The sequence below is a fragment of the Lissotriton helveticus genome, chromosome 10 (genome assembly GCF_964261635.1).
Source record: "Lissotriton helveticus chromosome 10, aLisHel1.1, whole genome shotgun sequence".
NCBI classification, from domain to species: domain Eukaryota; kingdom Metazoa; phylum Chordata; class Amphibia; order Caudata; family Salamandridae; genus Lissotriton; species Lissotriton helveticus.
This window is the reverse complement of record NC_136071.1, coordinates 1,200,054,601-1,200,079,740: the sequence shown is the minus strand read 5'-3', so window position 1 is coordinate 1,200,079,740 and position 25,140 is coordinate 1,200,054,601.

Here is a 25,140-nt window from a genome sequence, read left to right as displayed (position 1 = left end):
CCAGTTGTGACCAAAAACCAGCCCACAGGTACACTATCTGCCACCAAACATTCCCCAATTCCTAAACCAAACCAGAACCAAATAGTGACATCAAGATCAGCTACGGCTTTGAATCATATTCCGGATATCCCCGTTATTAATAATAAAGTAAGGGAAGCGGGTATCTCATTAAATGGGCCACCTAGATTGGAAGAAGAAGCCAGATATACAAGAGGGGTGCAAGGTAGGAGACCACCTACAGAACTCCCACCAGAAGCTGTACCCTACGTGGTGTTACTCACTGGGGTACCAGAGCTGCCTGGAAATAAGCGGGAAGGTTTTTTCCAACTTAAGAACAAAATAATGCACTGGCTAATTTCACATAGACCAAAGGCCAGCAATATTAATGGCGAAATAATCCATGTCCGACGGTTGCCTTGGCTAGGAGGAAGACCAAACGACATAGGGGGAGACGTGGTTGTGGTGAATTTCAGAGATAAAAATGAATTGTAATTTTGAACCGATCACGGGCATGGTCAATTTGTATGAAGAAGAGGATGTGGCGAATAGGATACCTCTTCTGATTGATAATGGAACCGTTGCTGGGACTACACTAGCCCTTCAGATCACTAGGTTGCTTACAAGCCATGGTCTGAGGGCTTGTAATGGGCGTATGCCTTCTGATAGCCCGAAAGCACCCACTTTTAGGAGGCGAAATTACAAAAGCAACCTTGATTATGTTATCATTTCGTTTGACTTGTGGCAATATACAATTGATTTAAAAGTCATCGAGAGATTTGATAGTGACCACTACCCCCTTGAAACCAGCTTTCTTAAAAACGTATTAAATGAGCAGGGAAGTATAGAGGGAGGTGTTACAAATGCACAGTTACCAATACTAGATAACATTATTGTTAGCAACAATAGAAGGGCTGTCAAATGGGCATATATTTTGGAAAGAGAGGACCTCCTATCTAATATTTATTGCACCTTAGCAAATACATTTGAATCGTATTGTCCACTCGGAAGTGAACAAGGGGAATTTATTAACCTACACAAATTATTTTTTAGCCAATTACTAGACCTTTTAACAAAAAGACCAAAAAAAGGGACTGGTATCGTAAATGCTAAACCAGTTGGGAAACCATGGTATAACAAGGAATGCCGTGTTGCCAAAACCGCTTTGATTGAGGCAATTAAAAGAAAAAGTCCCGTAGAAATTAAAGATAAAAGGAAATTATATAATACAACATTGGTAAAGGTAAAATCCTCTTGGGACGACGGAATATGGTCCAGTATGATACAAGCAGCTAAAACCAAGGACCAGAGGCACTTCTGGGAATTAGTGGCCAAGGGGAACAAACGCGAGAAAGGCTCTAGAGAGGTTTTTTTAGACGAGGCCACGTGGGTAAAACATTTTACAAACTTGTACGCAGCTAAAATAAGCAAGGTTGCCCCCTTGGAGGAACCAACTCTTTTTCAGCCAGCGAACTCACACCCACCGGTAGTCTTTGATTTACACGAAACCGAGCTAGCAATTGCTTCAGTCAAACAAGGGAAGGCAACTGGACTTGATAAAATTCCAGGCGATCTTTATTTGCATAACACTGATGTTTGGGCACCATATTTAAACCATTTATTCAATACTATTGCGGCCGGTGATCATATGCCAGAAACCTGGGATGGTGCTGAAATTATCACTATTTTTAAAAAGGGGGATAGAGGCGATCCAGCCAATTATCGCCCCATTAGTCTTTTAGACATAACTCAAAAAATATATGCCAGACATATATTAAATCGTATAAACACGTGGTTAGACGAAGAATTAGTTTTATCAAAATATCAGGCGGGTTTTAGGGAAAAAACTGGGACTATAGATCAGGTTCTAAGGTTATGCTGCTTGTATTGGAAATATGTCATCATCCGCAAGGGCCACTTGTATGTGACCTTTGTAGATCTACGAGCAGCATTTGACCTAATTCCTCGTGACCTGCTTTGAAAGTCCTTGAAAAGGCAGGGACTTCCTGGGGAACTTTTACAACTGGTGATAGGCCTTCACCAGGAAAACTATGCTAAGGTCAGGTGGGGCCCTAACGGGGAACTTACAGACTCAATCCCAATAAAAAGGGGAGTACGCCAGGGATGCGTACTTGCTCCCACACTCTTTTCCCTTTTTAGGGCTCGGCTGAACGCGCGGAAGCGCGTCTCCGCCGAGAACTTATTGTGGCCGTGTCTCCTTTCCAGGAGACATTCCTGGCCGCGCCCATCGCCTTGGAGGCGATTCGAAACGATCACGCGCACGCGAACACGCTCGCTGCATTCTCTCAGACACACACACAAGCGCCCATGCACCCACGCACGCACATACAGGCCCCCCCACGCTGCATTCTCTCACACACACACAAGCGCACATACACACGCGCACGCACAAGCGCATCATCCCGCCCGCCTACAACACTGCTTGTTTTATTAAGCTTTCGAAGGACTCCAATTAATTAATTGGAAGAGTCGTTTTTTCGATGCCTGAGAACGTACCTACTGCTCAGCTTCATGGTTACTCTTACGAAGTATACTATAACTGCATTAACCAGAACATCAGTCCTGCTCTTTTAGAAAGGTTCGGAGTACTCTGGAGAGAATTTCAATTATGCTTCAGACTTAAGAACACAAGAATATTACACAACGGGTTCCGTTTCTAAGCCAGGACTCAATTGCATCGCCAGAATCCACAAAGCTTGGGGGAGATCTCTCCTAATCCAACAATAAAGATATTACTAAAGTGTGTTCCTAATGTATCGGCATACAACCCTATATTATATCGCATTAACTTGCAGACTTTTGCTTTCTCAATGTAACATCTCTCAAACCCTTGTCCATTCACCTGTTTCTCCTTCAAACGAGTTGACTTTAGGGAATCGAACTGCACGTTTTGCCCTGACCCTGCAGCCGGTCTTCACCAGAGCTGTGTGTATTTGACATTATCCGTGATGGCGGTACCAACTGGGAGCTGTAATGTACCCCGCAGCCGTCACTTTGTCCGCAAATGAGCAGAAACACGTCACAAGATGTAATGGCGGCTGGAAAGGTAAGAGGGTTAAACGAGCCTCCAATCTTCCTCCAGGAGGCCGGTGGCCAGACTGATACCCGGGTTACAAAAAATGATATTTCGTTACATAAAATGTGGGCTGGAGCACTTTAACACTGAGCCATTATTACGAGGTAATTAGACTTTTATAATGGCCAATTAAATTTGGAACTTGCACGTTTGAACAAATTCATAGACGGCTGCCAAACAGTGAAAACTGACGTCTAACAGGCAACGAACGACCTCTGACTCAGAGTTCCATCAGATGTACCAAATGAAAACCTTCTAGATTCTTTAGGGCCAGCACCATACCTTTTCACTCCACCTACTGGGCACACTATTCACTCGGAGTCTGCCGTATGCGTGAGGCGAGCGCCCCACCTGCTCGTTGACTTTGGTATGCGAGGGTCCCTGGTGGATGAGAAGCTTGACAATCTGGGCGTCTCCCTTCCAGGCAGCGAGGTGAAGCGGGTAGCAGCCCTTGCAGTCCCCCACGTTCGTTATTGCATCGTTCCTCAGCAGCGCTTCCACCACGTCCCTGCAAGAGAGAAGAAGCAGGCAATCTGAGAAGAGGGGGGCGTCTGTGAAGAGGAAGTGAACGGCCAACACCCCAAAAGTGGCAGCTGAGAGCATCAACTAGGTCGGTACAATGGCTTTTCCTCAATGCAAGCTTCCCATCATGTGCTCCTATACTGTATGCAGAACATTTCGGATGCACCAGTTGCACCCCACACAAAGACCCTGATTAGGAGTTACTGATCACATCAGATACTCTAGTCTAGAGATTGTTTATTGGATTCGACAAGTAACTCCAGTAACAATCTGCATCCAGGAAATCTGGGCATAACATCCTGGTTTTGAATCTTACTGCACGAAAATAAGCACGTTCCGTTAGTTTCTGGGCCTTTTCCCATGGTAGATATCGGCAAGATTGACATGACAACATTATGCACGGGGAAAATTGTGCTTTTTGACAACCTTTCAAGTGCTGTCATTGGCGTTGGCGCACACATTGCAAGGAGGTACAGCAGGAGCAGTGGCACCGGGCCGACAGGCGTACTGGTGCACTGCACCACATTTATGGGTGCCTTTTTCTACCCAGCCATAGGGAATGGGTCTGTTTTCAGTACTTGCATTAGGACCAATGACACACTTGTTATGCCACGGTGAACAGGTCGGATTTCATACAGGGATGCAGAGAGGATGAAAAGCTCTGTGGTCCCATTCAGTGTATAGCTTTGATCGACGGGAACATTGACAGGCTGGTCTCGCGATGTTTTTACTGCTGGCGGAACTCTGCTCCGGTGAATGAATGTAATCGGTTCAGAGCCGTGAAGAAATCCATTCCATTCCACGTTTATTTACCATTGTAATGCCATGAGTAAAATTGCGCCATGAGTAAAATTGCACCATGAGACTGGCAGAAACACAAATAGTTTTTAAATAGAAAAATGTGACAAATCCAGGTTTTGACAGCTCAGTTGGCAATCTCGAGAGAACAAAGTGACACTCTTTGATAGAGTCTATCTTTCAGCTTCAACATTCCTCACGGCGCTGTGACTGCCCGCCCTTCTGAGACGCCGTAGCCCGCCGCCATTACACAGCGGAGCTCTGAACCCGCCCGCGCACGGGCACTAAATTGAAAGCAAGAGGCCAAGTTAATACAGGAACATTTTAAAAGCAGTAAGGCGTCTTTAAAGCGAAACCCTAGCCTGGGTGTCACTTAACCTTTCTTCGCCAGTCCCGGGCGGATGGGAGCCTATGACTGGGGCTGTCAAAAGCAGATTTGTGAGAGTAGATGTACTCACTCAGGATGGGGTGGCATCTGAGGCAGGGGTAATAGCAACTTTGACATATGGCACTTGTGTTGGGCTGTTTCTCTGCTTTTAGCAGTTGTGTGCCCAGCAGCAGTAGTGCCTGCAATGGTAAATGACAGAAGTCGATAGCACAAGTGGTTGATGTGATGATTACAAGTGTTGAAGCAGAGGGGGTGGATGTGGTGACCACAGGTGTTGCAGCAGCGATGGTGGTCATGGTGGCTATACGAGTGTCAGCAGATGTGGTGCTTCCTGCCATGTTTGCGGTCCATCTAATGGACATGTAGGTAGGTGACTTTGAGCGGCTTGTGGCTCATTTTAATCGTCCAAACTCGCCTCGAGCCCCCAAACAATGGGACAGTCTCGCCCCACACTCCATCCCTCGCCCCACACTCCATCCCTCGCCCCACACTCCATCCCTCACCCCACACTCCATCCCTCGCCCCACACGCCATCCCTCGCCCCACACGCACACCCTCTATCACACGCCATCCCTCGCCCCACACGCCATCCCTCGCCCCACACGCCATCCCTCGCCCCACACGCCATCCCTCGCCCCACACGCCATCCCTCGCCCCACACTCCATCCCTCGCCCCACACTCCATCCCTCGCCCCACACTCCATCCCTCGCCCCACACTCCATCCCTCGCCCCACACTCCATCCCTCGCCCCACACTCCATCCCTCGCCCCACACTCCATCCCTCGCCCCACACGCACACCCTCTATCACACGCCATCCCTCGCCCCACACGCCATCCCTCGCCCCACACGCCATCCCTCGCCCCACACTCCATCCCTCGCCCCACACTCCATCCCTCGCCCCACACGCCATCCCTCGCCCCATACGCACACCCTCTATCACACGCCATCCCTCGCTCCACACTCCATCCCTCGCCCCACACTCCATCCCTCGCCCCACACTCCATCCCTCGCCCACACTCCATCCCTCGCCCCACACTCCATCCCTCGCCCCACACTCCATCCCTCGCCCCACACTCCATCCCTCGCCCCACACTCCATCCCTCACCCCACACTCCATCCCTCGCCCCACACGCCATCCCTCGCCCCACACTCCATCCCTCGCCCCACACTCCATCCCTCACCCCACACTCCATCCCTCGCCCCACACTCCATCCCTCGCCCACACTCCATCCCTCGCCCCACACTCCATCCCTCGCCCCACACTCCATCCCTCACCCCACACTCCATCCCTCGCCCCACACGCCATCCCTCGCCCCACACTCCATCCCTCGCCCCACACTCCATCCCTCACCCCACACTCCATCCCTCGCCCCACACTCCATCCCTCGCCCCACACTCCATCCCTCGCCCCACACTCCATCCCTCGCCCACACTCCATCCCTCGCCCCACACTCCATCCCTCGCCCCACACTCCATCCCTCGCCCACACTCCATCCCTCGCCCCACACTCCATCCCTCGCCCCACACTCCATCCCTCACCCCACACTCCATCCCTCGCCCCACACGCCATCCCTCGCCCCACACTCCATCCCTCGCCCCACACTTCATCCCTCGCCCCACACTCCATCCCTCGCCCCACACTCCATCCCTCACCCACACTCCATCCCTCGCCCCACACTCCATCCCTCGCCCCACACTCCATCCCTCGCCACACACTCCATCCCTCGCCCCACACTCCATCCCTCGCCCACACTCCATCCCTCGCCCCACACTCCATCCCTCGCCCCACACTCCATCCCTCACCCCACACTCCATCCCTCGCCCCACACTCCATCCCTCACCCACACTCCATCCCTCGCCCCACACTCCATCCCTCGCCCCACACTCCATCCCTCGCCCCACACTCCATCCCTCGCCCCACACTCCATCCCTCGCCCCACACTCCATCCCTCGCCCCACACGCCATCCCTCGCCCCACACTCCATCCCTCGCCCCACACGCACACCCTCTATCACACGCCATCCCTCGCCCCACACGCCATCCCTCGCCCCACACGCCATCCCTCGCCCCACACTCCATCCCTCGCCCCACACTCCATCCCTCGCCCCACACGCCATCCCTCGCCCCATACGCACACCCTCTATCACACGCCATCCCTCGCTCCACACTCCATCCCTCGCCCCACACTCCATCCCTCGCCCCACACTCCATCCCTCGCCCACACTCCATCCCTCGCCCCACACTCCATCCCTCGCCCCACACTCCATCCCTCGCCCCACACTCCATCCCTCGCCCCACACTCCATCCCTCACCCCACACTCCATCCCTCGCCCCACACGCCATCCCTCGCCCCACACTCCATCCCTCGCCCCACACTCCATCCCTCACCCCACACTCCATCCCTCGCCCCACACTCCATCCCTCGCCCACACTCCATCCCTCGCCCCACACTCCATCCCTCGCTCCACACTCCATCCCTCACCCCACACTCCATCCCTCGCCCCACACGCCATCCCTCGCCCCACACTCCATCCCTCGCCCCACACTCCATCCCTCACCCCACACTCCATCCCTCGCCCCACACTCCATCCCTCGCCCCACACTCCATCCCTCGCCCCACACTCCATCCCTCGCCCACACTCCATCCCTCGCCCCACACTCCATCCCTCGCCCCACACTCCATCCCTCGCCCACACTCCATCCCTCGCCCAACACTCCATCCCTCGCCCCACACTCCATCCCTCACCCCACACTCCATCCCTCGCCCCACACGCCATCCCTCGCCCCACACTCCATCCCTCGCCCCACACTTCATCCCTCGCCCCACACTCCATCCCTCGCCCCACACTCCATCCCTCACCCACACTCCATCCCTCGCCCCACACTCCATCCCTCGCCCCACACTCCATCCCTCGCCCCACACTCCATCCCTCGCCCCACACTCCATCCCTCGCCCACACTCCATCCCTCGCCCCACACTCCATCCCTCGCCCCACACTCCATCCCTCACCCCACACTCCATCCCTCGCCCCACACTCCATCCCTCACCCACACTCCATCCCTCGCCCCACACTCCATCCCTCGCCCCACACTCCATCCCTCGCCCCACACTCCATCCCTCGCCCCACACTCCATCCCTCGCCCCACACTCCATCCCTCGCCCCACACGCCATCCCCCGCCCCATACGCACACCCTCTATCACACGCCATCCCTCGCTCCACACTCCATCCCTCGCCCCACACTCCATCCCTCGCCCCACACTCCATCCCTCGCCCCACACTCCATCCCTCGCCCACACTCCATCCCTCGCCCCACACTCCATCCCTCGCCCCACACTCCATCCCTCGCCCCACACTCCATCCCTCACCCACACTCCATCCCTCGCCCCACACTCCATCCCTCGCCCCACACTCCATCCCTCGCCCCACACTCCATCCCTCGCCCCACACTCCATCCCTCGCCCCACACTCCATCCCTCGCCCCACACGCCATCCCTCGCCCCATACGCACACCCTCTATCACACGCCATCCCTCGCTCCACACTCCATCCCTCGCCCCACACTCCATCCATCGCCCACACTCCATCCCTCGCCCCACACTCAATCCCTCGCACCACACTCCATCCCTCACCCACACTCCATCCCTCGCCCCACACTCCATCCCTCGCCCCACACTTCATCCCTCGCCCCACACTCCATCCCTCGCCCCACACTCCATCCCTCACCCACACTCCATCCCTCGCCCCACACTCCATCCCTCGCCCCACACTCCATCCCTCGCCCCACACTCCATCCCTCGCCCCACACTCCATCCCTCGCCCCACACTCCATCCCTCGCCCCACACGCCATCCCTCGCCCCATACGCACACCCTCTATCACACGCCATCCCTCGCTCCACACTCCATCCCTCGCCCCACACTCCATCCATCGCCCACACTCCATCCCTCGCCCCACACTCAATCCCTCGCCCCACACTCCATCCCTCACCCACACTCCATCCCTCGCCCCACACTCCATCCCTCGCCCCACACTTCATCCCTCGCCCCACACTCCATCCCTCGCCCCACACTCCATCCCTCACCCACACTCCATCCCTCGCCCCACACTCCATCCCTCGCCCCACACTCCATCCCTCGCCCCACACTCCATCCCTCGCCCCACACTCCATCCCTCACCCACACTCCATCCCTCGCCCCACACTCCATCCCTCGCCCCACACTCCATCCCTCGCCCCACACTCCATCCCTCGCCCCACACTCCATCCCTCACCCACACTCCATCCCTCGCCCCACACTCCATCCCTCGCCCCACACTCCATCCCTCGCCCCACACTCCATCCCTCGCCCCACACTCCATCCCTCGCCCCACACTCCATCCCTCGCCCCACACGCCATCCCTCGCCCCATACGCACACCCTCTATCACACGCCATCCCTCGCTCCACACTCCATCCCTCGCCCCACACTCCATCCATCGCCCACACTCCATCCCTTGCCTCACACTCCATCCCTCGCCCCACACGCCATCCCTCGCCCCACACGCACACCCTCTATCACACGCCATCCCTCGCACCACACTCCATCCCTCGCCCCACACTTCATCCCTCGCCCCACACGCCATCCCTCGCCCCACACTCCATCCCTCGCCCACACTCCATCCCTCGCCCCACACGCCATCCCTCGCCCCACACGCACACCCTCTATCACACGCCATCCCTCGCTCCACACTCCATCCCTCGCCCCACACTCCATCCATCGCCCACACTCCATCCCTCGCCCCACACTCCATCCCTCGCCCCACACTCAATCCCTCGCCCACACTCCATCCCTCGCCCCACACTCCATCCCTCGCCCACACTCCATCCCTCGCCCCACACGCCATCCCTCGCCCCACACGCACACCCTCTATCACACGCCATCCCTCGCTCCACACTCCATCCCTCGCCCCACACTCCATCCATCACCCACACTCCATCCCTCGCCCCACACTCCATCCCTCGCCCCACACGCCATCCCTCGCCCCACACGCACACCCTCTATCACACGCCATCCCTCGCACCACACTCCATCCCTCGCCCCACACTCCATCCCTCGCCCCACACGCCATCCCTCACCCCACACTCCATCCCTCGCCCCACACGCCATCCCTCGCCCCACACGCACACCCTCTATCACACGCCATCCCTCGCTCCACACTCCATCCCTCGCCCCACACTCCATCCATCGCCCACACTCCATCCCTCGCTCCACACTCCATCCCTCGCCCCACACGCCATCCCTCACCCCACACGCACACCCTCTATCACACGCCATCCATCGCTCCACACTCCATCCCTCGCCCCACACTCCATCCCTCGCCCCACACTCCATCCCTCGCCCCACACTCCATCCCTCGCCCCACACGCCATCCCTCGCCCCACACGCACACCCTCTATCACACGCCATCCCTCGCTCCACACTCCATCCCTCGCCCCACACTCCATCCCTCGCCCCACACTCCATCCATCGCCCACACTCCATCCCTCGCACACCCTCTATCTCTCTCTCGCCCTCCCTCTATCTCTCTCTCGGCCTCCCTCTATCTATCTATCGCCACACACTCCATCCCTCGCCCCACACGCACACCCTCTATCACACGCCATCCCTCGCTCCACACTCCATCCCTCGCCCCACACTCCATCCCTCGCCCCACACTCCATCCATCGCCCACACTCCATCCCTCGCACACCCTCTATCTCTCTCTCGCCCTCCCTCTATCTCGCCCTCCCTCTATCTCTCTCTCGGACTCCCTCTATCTCTCTCTCGGCCTCCCTCTATCTCTCTCTCGGCCTCCCTCTATCTCTCTCTCGGCCTCCCTCTATCTATCTATCGCCCTCGCTATCTATCCTATCACTACAGCATCACTCAGGGGCACCACAACATCACTATGCGCTACCAAAATGCTTATAAGTACAACAGTAACTTACAATATTATTATAATATAATATTATTGCCAACATTGCTTAATATTTTGCAACAGCTATCATCTTGCAAATCATCTTTATACACCAATACAGACTTTGCTAAAAATTTAATGCAACACATTGTCATATACAATGCCAATAACTCAAACTTTAATGCTGCGAGACCTATTGCATTGCAAATGCTTGTTGTTAATGATATTGCAACTTATATGGAGGATTGTGACAATGATTCGCCTCGATTGGGAGGGGAACGTGTGCCGTCCCTCCTTTTCGCGGACGACACGATCCTCATCTCACAGACTCCTAGGGGCCTTCAGATCTTATTAGATAGGTTCCAGCAATATTGTACCTCAAAAGGGTTAGAGATTAACACAAAAAAAACCAAATACATGGCACTAAACCCTCATAAAAGTTTTTTAAAAAACCTAATGCTAAATGGTCACAAGCTTGACTATGAACAGAGTTTTACGTACTTAGGGGTATTATTAGATTCAACTATGGGATGGAGACCTCAGCTAGAAAAATCTAAAATAGTGTTCAAACAAAACTGTCTCCCAATATTAAAAAGACACAATAAATGTGTGAACAAGGCAGTAACCCCAGCAATAGAGATTTTTAGGTACAAGGTCCAATCAGCTGTTTTGTACGGGGCGGAACTTTGGGGACCAGTATGTAGGAAGACCTTCGAAACACTGGAAAATAAGTTTATTAGGGGATTATTAAAAGTTCCCACTAATACCCCATTGGTACCACTATTTTTAGATCAAAACATCAAGCACACTGACCATCATGCAATGTTGAGACCATTATTATTATGGGTTAGATTATGGACAACCCCCGAATTGATTGACTACAAAAGTGGGTTGAAAGAAGTACTGGACCTAGATAGTGGTAACCAAATTTATTGGTTTAAGCATGTAAGAATGTGGTTATCCAAACTAGGACTACCGCATTTTTGGAGAGAGCCGGAGTCCTTAATTGTGGCTTCCAAGAAAATCGTAAAGTTATCCTTCTGGTCTTACGTGAGCCACGATTCTGCGTATGTTAGGACGCACGGCCCCTTAACCGAAACATTCTTAATGGTCAAAAATGTGGCGTGTTTTGAAACATTTCTTGATGAGGTCCAGCCGCCGTTGGCTAAAACTCTGTACCTAAAATTCAGATATGGAACACTGAGAACCAAAGTAACAGAGAAAAGCTGGGGGAAGACAAATAGTGACTATTGCACTTTATGTTCTAATAATATAAGGGAAGACGTTTTACACATATTGTTTTTTTGCCCTAGTTACAGTATACCGAGGAAAACATGGATAAAGCCATTATGTTATATTATTGGCTCTAGATCCCACAAGGAAGCTGGTTGAATTTTAAAAACGGACACCAGCCAAGTAATTGTGTTTGGAATTAGTAGATTTCTTCTGGCTGCAAATTTTATTAGATTAAAAATGTCTCTCCCTTTTTAAACTGTATTCCACTTGGACCTGTTCAAACCACGGATATGTTTTTTAGTTTTATAGGTTTGTAATTTAAAAAAATTCTATGCCTTGGATGTTATAAATTTTGACTTGATTTAATGACTTTTTAACTTTGTATAATGTGTTTTAATCTATTTATTTAAACCCTGTGATAATTCTAAGCCATGACAGATTGTTTTAAAATGATGACGCGTAGTATTGATTACTGTTTTTTTGGTATTGTATAATGAATTTTTTTATTGTGTATTATTGTATATCTTTTATGTTGCAATGCAACGAAATAAAGATTATTGACTTGACTTGACTTGAGTCAAGAGTAGGAGATTTCCTCCTGGTGCATAAGGGTTGTACTAGAGGTGTTTTTTCTCTCTAATTTCCAGTAGGGTTACTAGCACCATCTGTAACCGTGGGCCTTGTACTAATCGGAGCTGGTTCAGCCACCTTGTCATTGTTGCCAGCTATTCTGTCCATCTACTTGGGGGTGGAGTGTTAATATTCTGTGTGTCTGCTGTGCCTGTTGTGTTCAAGAAGTTAGCCAGCGAAGACTCCAGAAGCAATAGCCTGGATTCTACCCCACACATATTTAATACGATGGGTTCCAACAAGGTTTTTACCATACTCTCTAGTTTCCCCCAGATATCTCCTTCACTATGCCCAGTGTTAGATATTCCTCCATTACTCTGGGCATTGTTAGTTAAATCTCTCTGGTCCTCCTTTCCCATGTCATGTATTTCCACCGTTGTCACCCCTTTATTTCCTATACCTGTGTGTCCCTGTTTGGTTACCTGGGTTTTTTTGGGGATGACACTGTTTTATTTTGGATGGGTAGAAACTAACTTTTGTTTCTGTGCTCTTCCCCGTAATTTATACTTGACCGGACTAGGTATCAATTCTGGGGTCCCAGAGAGCGTACTACCATTTAGTAGGGACATATCATCCTCTATCTGAGGGGCCCTTTCTTGGCCAGGGGGAGGGGTAATTTGGTTCTGGGTATCTGTGAGGGCTAGAGTGATAGGTAACCTTCCATAAGTGGGGTCCAGGGATCACCTATGCTCTGTCATTATAATTTCCTTATTAATGAGAAAATAAAAGATTAAAAATAAAACTGCTATTGCAGCTACAATATAATCCTTACAGATATAATATTGACTTTTGGTTCGTGCATTAAGTCCTCAGAAGATTATTCCGCGTTATACTGAGTAACCACGTGTATCAAGTTCCAAAAGTATCTAAAGAGAGAGCCTTTCTAGTGTTTACACTATTCACGATACATGTAATTACTCACAAAAATATGAAGACTTGACCGCAATACAGGTTTTTAGGGGGGGTGGCCCGGCTTCCTCTGGCCCCTGATGGCCACAGATGGCCCGCCCTTTGCCCAGGCTTAGCCCGGCGCAAGACCGCGTGTGTCCCACGCCGCGGGAGCCTTCGCTGCTTCTTATGCGCCACCGGGTGCTGGATCAGCGTGTGCTGCATGTGCGGCATCGTCTTCCGGCCGCAGGGCCCGCCGGGACCTGTGGTCCTCAGTCAAGCTGAGGGGATGGTGCTGGGGCGCTAAAGCGCCGAGGCAGGTGAGCAGTTGTGGCGGCAAGAAATGTCCCCCAACCAGCTACGGGTGACGCATGTCCCTTGACTGTGAGTGCTGTGCTGTGACTCACGGCCCATGATTGTGAGCTCTGCACTGCACATGGGATGTGCTGGTGACACACGTGCCTTGACTGTGAGCGCTGTGCTGTGATGCATAGCCCCTGATTGTGAGCTCTGTGCTGCACGCGGGGTGTGCGTATGGTGATGCACGGCCCCTGATTGTGAGCTCTGTGCTGTGATGCACAGCCCCTGATTGTGAACTCTGCGCGGCACATGGGGTGTGCTGGTGACGCACGTCCCTTGACTGTTAGCGCTGAGCAGTGACGCGACACACGGCCCCTGATTGTGAGATACACAAATTATATCCTGAGCTAGGCAACAATATATCAATACAGATGAAAGAATTTTTCAAAAGATGAGTAATCTTCAAATCTTCTGTTTATTAGTTTCCGTCTTTCTTCATAAACCACACTAGCCGCCAACACGTGTTTCGTCCTGGTACAATTAACCATAGACTTCTTCAGGGCTATAGCTAGAGTCAAATAGAACTCTCCATAATTCATGAGAGCATATAAAAGGTGATACTTTATTTCACGAAGGCTCCTGATTCAGTATGAGTGACGAAATCCCAAATATACACTCTTCTTTGATTGGCCTCCGAATTCCTATCCCTAAAGGTTGCAAAAATCAAGCAGCGTGTGTGTTCCGTGGCGTCATTGTGAGCTCTGTGCTGCACACGGGGTGTGCTGGTGACGCACGTCCCTTGACTGTGAGCTCTGTCCTGCATATGGGGTGTGCGTGTTGTGATGCACGGCCCCTGATTGTGAGCTCTGTGCTGTGATGCACGGCCCCTGATTGTGAGTTCTGTGCTGCACACGGGGTGTGCTGGTGACGCACGATCAGTGATTGTGAGCTCTGTGCTGGTGACGCACGATCACTGATTGTGAGCTCTGTGCTGGTGACGCACGATCACTGATTGTGAGTTCTGTGCTGCACACGGGGTGTGCTGGTGACGCACGATCAGTGATTGTGAGCTCTGTGTTGGTGATGCACAGCCCCTGATTGTGAGCTCTGCGCTGCACACGGGGTGTGCTGGTGACGCACGATCAGTGATTGTGAGCTCTGTGCTGGTGACGCACGATCACTGATTGTGAGCTCTGTGCTGGTGACGCATGATCACTGATTGTGAGTTCTGTGCTGCACACGGTGTGTGCTGGTGACGCACGATCAGTGATTGTGAGCTCTGTGCTGGTGATGCACAGCCCCTGATTGTGAGCTCTGCGCTGCACACGGGGTGTGCTGGTGACGCATGATCACTGATTGTGAGTTCTGTGCTGCACACGGGGTGTGCTGGTGACACACGATCAGTGATTGTGAGCTCTGTGCTGGTGATGCACAGCCCCTGATTGTGAGCTCTGCACTGCACAAGGGGTGTGCTGGTGATGCACAATCAGTGAGTGTGAGCTCTGTGCTGGTGACGTACGATCACTGAATGTGAGCTCTGTGCTGGTGATGCACAGCCCCTGATTGTGAGCTCTGTGCTTCACACGGGGTGTGCTGGTGATGCACGATCAGTGATTGTGAGCTCTGTGCTGGTGATGCACAGCCCCTGATTGTGAGCTCTGCGCTGCACACGGGGTGTGCTGGTGACGCACGATCAGTGATTGTGAGCTCTGTGCTGGTGACGCACAATCACTGATTGTGAGCTCCGTGCTGGTGACGCACGATCACTGATTGTGAGTTCTGTGCTGCACACGGGGTGTGCTGGTGACGCACGATCACTGATTGTGAGCTCTGTGCTGGTGACGCACGATCACTGATTGTGAGCTCTGTGCTGGTGAAGCACGATCGCTGATTGTGAGTTCTGTGCTGCACACGGGGTGTGCTGGTGACGCACGATCAGTGATTGTGAGCTCTGTGCTGGTGATGCACAGCCCCTGATTGTGAGCTCTGCGCTGCACACGGGGTGTGCTGGTGATGCATGATCACTGATTGTGAGTGCTGTGCTGCACACGGGGTCTGCTGGTGACGCACGATCAGTGATTGTGAGCTCTGTGCTGGTGATGCACAGCCCCTGATTGTGAGCTGTGCGCTGCACACAGGGTGTGCTGGTGACGCACGATCAGTGATTGTGAGCTCTGTGCTGGTGACGCACGATCACTGATTGTGAGCTCTGTGCTGGTGACGCACGATCACTGATTGTGAGCTCTGTGCTGGTGACGCACAATCACTGATTGTGAGCTCTGTGTTGTGACGCACGGCCCCTGATTGTGAGCTCTGAGCTGCACACGGGGTGTGCTGGTGACGCACGATCAGTGATTTTTAGCTCTGTGCTGGTGATGCACAGCCCCTGATTGTGAGCTCCATGCTGCACACGGGGTGTGCTGGTGACGCACGTCCCTTGACTGTGAGCTCTGTGATGTCACGCTCAGCTCTTGATTGTGAGCTCTCTGCTGCACAATGGGTTTGCTGGTGACGCACGATCACTGATTGTGACCTCTATGCTGGTGACGCACGGCCCCTGATTGTGAGCTCTGTGCTGCACACAGGGAGGCCTCCCCACTGGCACGGGACACAGGTGGGGAGGCGGGGAGTTCTCTAGAGGAAGTTGAATGAAAGTTGAGGAATCTTGGAGTCAGTTGGTACTGGAATGCGGGGGGGGGGCATATTTATTCCCAGAAAATGTACTTATGTACAGGAAATGAACTCTGGAGGGGCGTGCGTGCACAGACAGATGTACACACGTGCACGAGAACACAGACGCACAAGTGCACACATATTCAGGCACAGACAGACGTACACTTGTGTGCATACACAAGCACACACACACACACAAATGCACAGACAAATGCGCGCACACAGGTTCACACAGACACATACAGGCACAGACGCACACACACAGACGCATACAGACGCACACATGCGCACAAGTACACACATGTGCCAAAAGACAGATGCACACACAAACAGGCATTGGCAAACGCAGATGCACACAGACACAAGAATACATTTACACAAACAGGCTCACAGTCAGGCGCATCACACACTTGCGCGCACACTCATGCACAAACACACACAGGCATACAGTCAGGAGCATTCACACACTTTTGCACACACACACGCACAGACAGGCACACTGACATGGCATGCTTACACACATGCACACACACACACACACATGCAAAGCCACAGGCACACACAAGCAAACACAGGTGCTTACACACATGTCACACGCGCAAAGGCACGCAAACGCGTGTTCAAACACACACACACACACATGCATCGTCTCACACACGATGAGAGTCTTGGTAAATGACTGTCCCCTGCCCTGCGCACCCAACCTGCGGATATCTGTTATCCCTTTGTTTGGATTTTGGCCATAGCCTTGTGCTGACCTAGCATGTCTGCCACAGACAGGCCCGCCTTTGATGAAGAGCCCGGCCGCTCTTGTATTTAGTTAGCAGCAGCAGCATTTCTCCTGCGCCAGGCCACATCAAAGGCTCTGTGCCATTAAAACTTAACTTATCTGTGAGGTAAAAGACTGCGAAGTACTGAAATCCTAACCTGGAAGTAAAACTCCTGATGTACTCACTTGCAATGTAACATCCCACGATGGAAAACCTATGATGCAATGGTGACGTACATACACCCACACCCTACTGCCCTGCATATCTGTGAATCCCAAAGCCGAGTCCAAGTGATCTTACACTCAGGTCTTGCAACAATCATCATTCCGTGTAAGGTGCATGTTTATTTCCCGCCATGCCGCACGCTGAATCACAGTCTTCAAAACTTGACAGATTTATAAACCTTGTGTAAAAGTTCCGCAGTGTCAGCAGGAGCAGCCCGTAATACCATGGTTACACATTTTACAGATTAAATTCATTTTCATGCCCTGAATTGCGCATTTGTTCTGGACAGTAATCCTTCAAGAAAGAGCTGAAACCTGTATTGCGCTTATCTTTTCCATACTCTTCCAGCAAGGAGTGTATCCTAAAGGAAGCCAGACACACACAAAGGTCTCAGTAGCCTCGGGGGACCGGATGTGTTAGGGATGCCACTCATACATTATTGGCTCGAGAGCATCCTTCTTAGACAGACTGCAGCAATGAAGAGGCTCACACAGAGAGAGAACAGAATGTAAATCTCCAGAATATGATTGCAGAAGCACTGACTAATGCTCTGGCGGGTCCGTCGCTTTGATAATTTGTGCACACCCGGTGGAAACATAAAATATTAAGACATACGCGGTTCTTGTGCTATTCGCCGTTTTACTGTTCTTCCCGGTAATTGAATACGGGTTGGCTTGCCCAGGCGGTTTCAGCTCCCTTCCCTCCTTGTCTTCAAGGACAAGCCTGGTACATTTTACAGGACAAGCCTGGTTATTCCTTGCATAACTACTTAAGATATGAGGTTAATACACATTTTATCTTGTTTTATTTTGATAGATGTCTTTTTTGTTTAGTTTCTTTATAATTTCAACTGACATTTAATCCAGATTTGGATTCGGGATTCTGAGTTCTGCAACAAAATACAGACACCTTCTATATTTTCCTTTCACATTTCAGGAGGAAACACTGGGTGAAATGTCACATCAAAGGCTCTGTGCCACTTTCACCCACACAGCAACACTTACAGACACGCAACGCCACTCACACCCACACAAGCCCACTATCATCCACGCAAACGCCACTGACACGCGCAACGCCACTGACACGCGCAACGCCACTGACACGCGCAACGCCACTGACACGCGCAACGCCACTGACACGCGCAACGCCACTCACACGCGCAACGCCACTCACACGCGCAACGCCACTCACACGCGCAACGCCACTTGCACGCGCAACGCCACACGCACACGCAACGCCACTCGCACACGCAACGCCACTCGCACACGCAACGCCACTCGCACACGCAATGCCACTCGCACACGCAACGCCACTCACACACGCAACGCCACTCACACACGCAACGCCACTCACACACGCAACGCCACTCACACACGCAACGCCACTCACACACGCAACGCCACTCACACACGGGTGCAGATTGTGGGTGCAGATTCAGAGAAAACTCAGCAGCACCACCACCATTGCAATGCAATAGGTCTCGTTTTAACTCAAATTTAAGCTATAGGCCTTGTAAATGGCAAAGCCTTTTATTTATGTTCCAAAAACCAGAACGCAAAAATAAAGGGCATAATCATTTACAATGCTAATAGTTCAGACTCGCGTTATTGCGAGACCTATTGCATTTTCAATGCTTGTTTACTACTTAAAGCCCTGTGCATGACCCCGGACTAATGGTGGGTACAGTGAATTAAACTGGTTTGAGGAATTTGATTATGACATTACAGAAAACAAGTAGCACTTTTTGTAATAATATTTACTGTAAATTAGATCTGAACACAACAGAGGATTTTATTTGGACTCAGTTGGGCGCCTCACACAATGAGTCACCGCCTGCACAACCATAACACTGGGCAGTGGTGCCCTGAGTGCTGAGCCTGCAGACAGAAGCTGCACCCCCACTGCCCCCTCCTGGAGGGTTCATCTCAGTTCAACGCACACGTCACCAGGGCTGATGCACTCTGAGTGATTGATGCTTCTGGACTCAGTTCAAGCTGACCATGGCTGAGAGCAAAGGGAATGGAGTCAAAAGAGAGCCTCGAGCGCCACCTAACGGTACAAATAAGTGATTCGTGAAGCAGGACCCACAGGCGCTGACCAGAGCTGCACATTCTGCTCCTGGGAAATCTGGGAATGGTGAAGAGGTTCGAAGAATGTTTGTTTGTCAACCCCTGGATCCAAGGGAACAGCCAGAAAATGTAACTAACCCCAGTATTTCGCATAGCTGTGATGGCACCGAGCTGGAGCAGCTAGTGACAGTATTTTATGACCTGTATATTGGGCTGATTTCTTCACGACTCGTCTGACTCCATTAATTAGTCAAGAAACGTCCCCGAGATAAATTGTTCTCGTGACCTGACTCAGCCCGTCCCCGGATCACATACTTTCATTTACGATGATCGCATGACGATGCCATTCTTTCCATTTTCGACTACAAACAGAGACTCGAGCGCCACCTAACGGTGAAAAGATGTATAGATCGAACAGTGGCGGCTGGTGAGTTTTGAAAATGGTGCGGCGGGAAAGTTGGGGATGAGTGCAAAGTCATGAGTGAGCAAAGCAAACAAGCTCAACTGAAAATATGAAAGCTACCCCACACCCAAGAAATGTTTGAAAATAAAGCGTGGTACTAGAGGGATGGGAGGAGAGGATGGAGTGCGAAGGTGTCAAGTGTGCCCCGAAGCCGGAAGCACGAGAGTGGCTTCAGAGACACCATGTGCACAGAGGGCACTAAGACAGCCTGTGTCTATAGCATGTACCCCCCGGCCCCCGGAACCCAATTTATACAGCCCGCACTCTCCCATGGCATCCCATGTGCACAGCGTGTACACAGCAAGCACACCCTGAGACCTCCCGTCTAACAGCATGCACCACACAACACACATGCTATGCAATCCATGCCCATGCACGCACACTGTGTATACAAAGAATGTACCCTGCTAGACACCAGATTTACAGCACACACACCCTGAGACCTCATGTGTATACACGGCATGCGGTGCTCGAGGCACAGCATGTGCACTGCAGCAGCCATCTTGTGACTAGGGTGACCAACCGTCCGTAAACTTCACGGACCGTCCGTCATTTTAGTATGATGTCCACAAGGTATCCGTAATTTGGGGATCCCAAATTACAGACGCCTTACAGACATCATACTAAAATCTTAATGGGAAATCTCAGTAAGGAATGCTGTTTCCCATGCGAGAGGCCCCGTGAGTTTAAAAGATTTCACTCGGGGCCTCTCGCAGTTATCTTTCAACCTGGAGAGGCTGCCTGCAGAGGCCCCTCCCTGACCTCCCTGTGCAGACTGTGGAGTGGCCCATTGTCATTGTGAGACTGCAGCTGATAAGTACTTTAGAATGACAATGGGCCCAAATGTAGTGACAGCATGTGGTGTGCCTTCTCCTGCATGGGACTAGGGCAAAGCATTCTGCTTTTGTCTTGGCGCCATGCTGGAGAAAATAAAACTAAAATAACTAACAGCGTTTTCACTGTACATTTAAAAGACAGATTTCAACATACAAATAAAAAAATACTATTCATTAATGTTTATTGTTACTAGCACAAATCTTGATTGCAGAAAGGGCCCGATATCGCTTTGCAAAGTTGCGCGCATACTGAAAAACTGTGACATGCACGATTGGCTCAACCTTATATAAACTTATTTTGACTTGTATTTATTTTGGTTGTCTATTTACTTACTTATATATTATTATGTCACCTACTCTGATATGTCTGTAAAACGAATGTTTTGTCCCTAATTTTTGTCCTGAATTTTGTTCTTCTGTCCTGAATTTTTGTCCTGAATTCTGACCCCTTGTCCTGAATTTTTACACTGACCGTCCTGAATTTGCACCCATACCAGTTGGTTACCCTACTTGTGACATCCCACGTGCACAGCATGTACCTCCCGGGACAAACTGTAAGCAATTATATGCATCCCCATGTGTGCCCACCTGCCCAATAGATCCCACCGAAGAAACAGGCCTAATGTGAATACGAGTGGATTGAAGCTGCGTCATAGCCAGGCCGTCCTAAAATAACCCATCCAACACCCACCCTGGAAAGATATGAGCCTCGCTCTCCCGCCGACCTGCCCTTAGAACATTTAATGGGTCTCGTATATTTTTTGAGTCTGGCCATCATTACAGCGTAGTTCCCGTAGTTACTCTTACAAGGCAATACATTTCCGGGACTCCATTTGGTCAGTGATATAGCCAGAGCTGATAAAGCTGTCCAAACAACAACGACATGGTGTCAGAATGGCAAGTGAAATGCTTTATGCTTCTAGCATTCTGTGTGTAGATCCACTCTCGCACTTCTGGGAGGGAAGGCGGGGTTGGGGGTTGCTCACTCCTGCGTTGACAGACCCTGGCAAACATCCTTGGATGGGGCGTGGCCATGAGTGAAGGCATAAGTGGCGGCTGGTGAGTTTTGAAAATGGTGAGGCGGAAAAGTTGGGGATGAGTGCAAAGTCATGAGTGAGCAAAGGAAACAAGCTCAACTGAAAATGGTTCTGAACTACGCAGAACAATTGCGGTTTGAATGATTAATTGGCCCGCGTGATAATGACATCCATGTCAGGCCCCCAGTGTTGTCAACTGCAGGAGAAATCTGTGTGCTTTTTGATGGCCCTGAAATATGAGTGTTTGCTCCGTCGCTTCAATCAGCCCACGAGGGTCCGACTCAAATAGCATTCATTACCATATAGTATTCCACTTTTAAGGCCTTTTCATCTTTTCACAAATTATGCGTGTAAAACTTTGTAAAAGAGTACTTCGTCAGTCTACATATAAACGACCATTTTGCAGGACTTCATTGAAATCTCACTGTGCATTCAATTCAATGTGACCCATGACGCGTTGGGGGAGACGGGGTGGAAATGGGGTGTCTCAAGGGGATGGGGGGAGGCGGGAGGGGTTTGTTTAATTAAAAAAAAATACAATAATTTAAAACTTAGCTTACCGTCCTGGTCCGACTCTTAAATTCTGAATCCTGCATCGTCATCAGCCAGGAAAGGCAGCCTCCCTCCCCTCTGCCAATCACAACGCAGCGTTAGCAGCGTTATGTTTGGTGGGCGCAAAGGAGCGTGCCCCACCTGGGCCATTTTCTGTATTCATAAAGAAAAAAGGGAGAGTGGGCGGTCCTGCTTGAGGGCGGGGGGGGGGAGTGGCTTGTCCACTGTTGTGGGTACGGACTGTTTGGTCATCACCGAGGACGACCAAACAGTCGGTATGCACAACAGTGGGCGAGCCACTCCCCCCCTGCCCTCGAGCAGGACCGCCCACCCCCAACCCGGCACTTCTGCTTCCTCGCAGTGCGAGAAGGCAGAAACATAAAGGGGAGTTATTACCATTTATGTTTCTGCCTTCTCGCAATGCAAGAAAGCAGTAGGGCAACGCCCCCACGCCCAAATAGGGGAGCCGCTACTGAGATCGAAGCCGGACCCACAGGCCTGCGGATCAGAGCTGCAAATTCTGCTCCTGGGAAAGCTAGAAATGGTGAAGTGGATCGCAGAATATTTGTCAACCCCTGGAACTAATACACATTTAAAGACTTATCTCAGAACGCCGCAAAACATTATGGGGCAGATTTACAAACCCCGTACCCCACATTTACGCTGCTGTTGCATCACTTTTGTGACGCAGCAGCGGCGCAAAGCCAGCGTCATGCTGCGGGGTATTTACAACATGACTGGGAGATGCGTCACTTTGTAAAACCCTGCGCCACATGTGGGCGTTCCTGCGCAGGGGGGGACGTTCCGCCTCTTAAAAAATGGCTGAGTGAAATCTACAAGATTTCACTCAGTCACTTTTATGGCCATGCTGCGTCAAAACCCTGTGCCTGCTTGAAGCAGGCGTAAGGATTGACACAGCATGTTAGGCATAGGGGCACCCCGAGCCTTGCTGGAGCTTCGTTGCGCTTGCGACACGACTCCAGCATTGCGCCGCCTTTACGGCAGTAGATGCGTCACACATCTGTCTATTCTTGCCCCATGGTGCGCTGCATTGTAAATGCAGCGCATCCAAGGTGTCGCAAGAGGTGTCTGCCGTGACGCACAATAACTGGCGCATCCCTGCTGATATGCAGGGTTGCGCCAGTTATTGTAAATCTGCCCTTATTTCTGAACTCTAAGAAAAGGCACGTGCTGCGTCTGAATCTTCGAGTCTTTCCTCGCGCGAATTTTCATGAATTATCGCGGTTTACATGACCAGGTTAAACAACAAATTGCAGTGCATTAGGATCTGTATTTGTGCATACCTGCGTTTCTAAATGAGCAATGAAGCGACAGCCATGGAGACCCCACAGAGTCTTGTGTGCCTTACCTGGAGGCAGTTGTAGATGCTGTGCACTGGCACTGCGAGAACCGTGCAGCGCCTGCCTTCCGTCTCAGCTCCAGAGCTCAATGAATCACAGCAGCGCAGCCACTGGTGCCTCAACAACCTAACCAATCCGGGAGCTGCTCTCAGCTTGAGAAAAGCGCCACGATTGGTTGAAGCGGGCTACCCCACTGCTTCTTTTCAGACTGAGGGGCTGTGTCTGGAGTCCTCTGGGCGGCTTAAAACAGCTCGGATTGGCGCGGTCTGAAGTGTGCATGTCAGGCTGGCAGTCGAAAGACAGTCGACCAATCGGACATGCGCACTCGCTTTAGTCATCCCCAGTGTCAATCATTAGGAATCATTCCCGTCCTGGTTCTCAAGCTTGAACTCTGCACAGCACTTAATAATGAAACTGTAATAGATATTGTATTAATTTACATTTGCTGCTGCACTCGCAGCAGGCGGTGGGCGACGTTCCTCCGCTCTTAAGGAGGAACCGCCACTGGAGCTCTGGGGACTGTGACAATAAAGCGCTACACTGACATTCTTATAATGATTCACACTGCCGCCCACTGTACAGTCCAGAGCCCACTTTAGTCAGGGTTGGATTGGGATCAAAAATAGACCCCTTGCTCTCTTAAAAAACAAGTGGCCCACATCTGCAGGTTGCATTTTTTCGCAAAACACTGATTCCGTGTTTTAAGTATTATGAAAAGAAGGAGGGGGTTCTGTTAAAGAAGCATAGGGCATATTATCAAGACAGGAGATAAAATTATCGCCACTTTAGCTGCAGAAAACTGCCGATAAAGTGGCGATAATCAATCAATCAATCAATCAATCAATCAATCAATCAATCAATCAATCAATCAATCAGGTCATTTGTAGAGCGCACTACTCACCCGTAGGGTCTCAAGGCGCTGGGAGGGGGGGGTGCCGCTACTGCTCGAACAGCCAGGTCTTGAGCTTCTTCCTGAAGGAGAGGTGGTCTTGGGTCAGGCGCAGATTGGTCGGAAGTGAGTTCCAGGTCTTGGCGGCCAGGTAGGAGAAGGATCTTCCTCCTGTTGTCGCTCTTCGAATGCGGGGGACGGCGGCGAGGGCGTGGTTGGTTGATCTGAGGAGGCGCTTGGGAGTGTAGAAGTTGATCCGGTTGTTGAGGTAGCTCGGGCCTTGGTCGTGTAGGGCTTTGTGCGCGTGGGTGAGGAGCCGGAAGGTGATTCTCTTGTTGACCGGGAGCCAGTGCAGATCTCTCAGGTGTCCGGAGATGTGGCTGCGTCGGGGGATGTCGAGGATGAGTCTCGCCGAGGCGTTCTGGATCCGCTGGAGTCTCTTCTGGAGTTTGGCAGTGGTTCCGGCGTAGAGG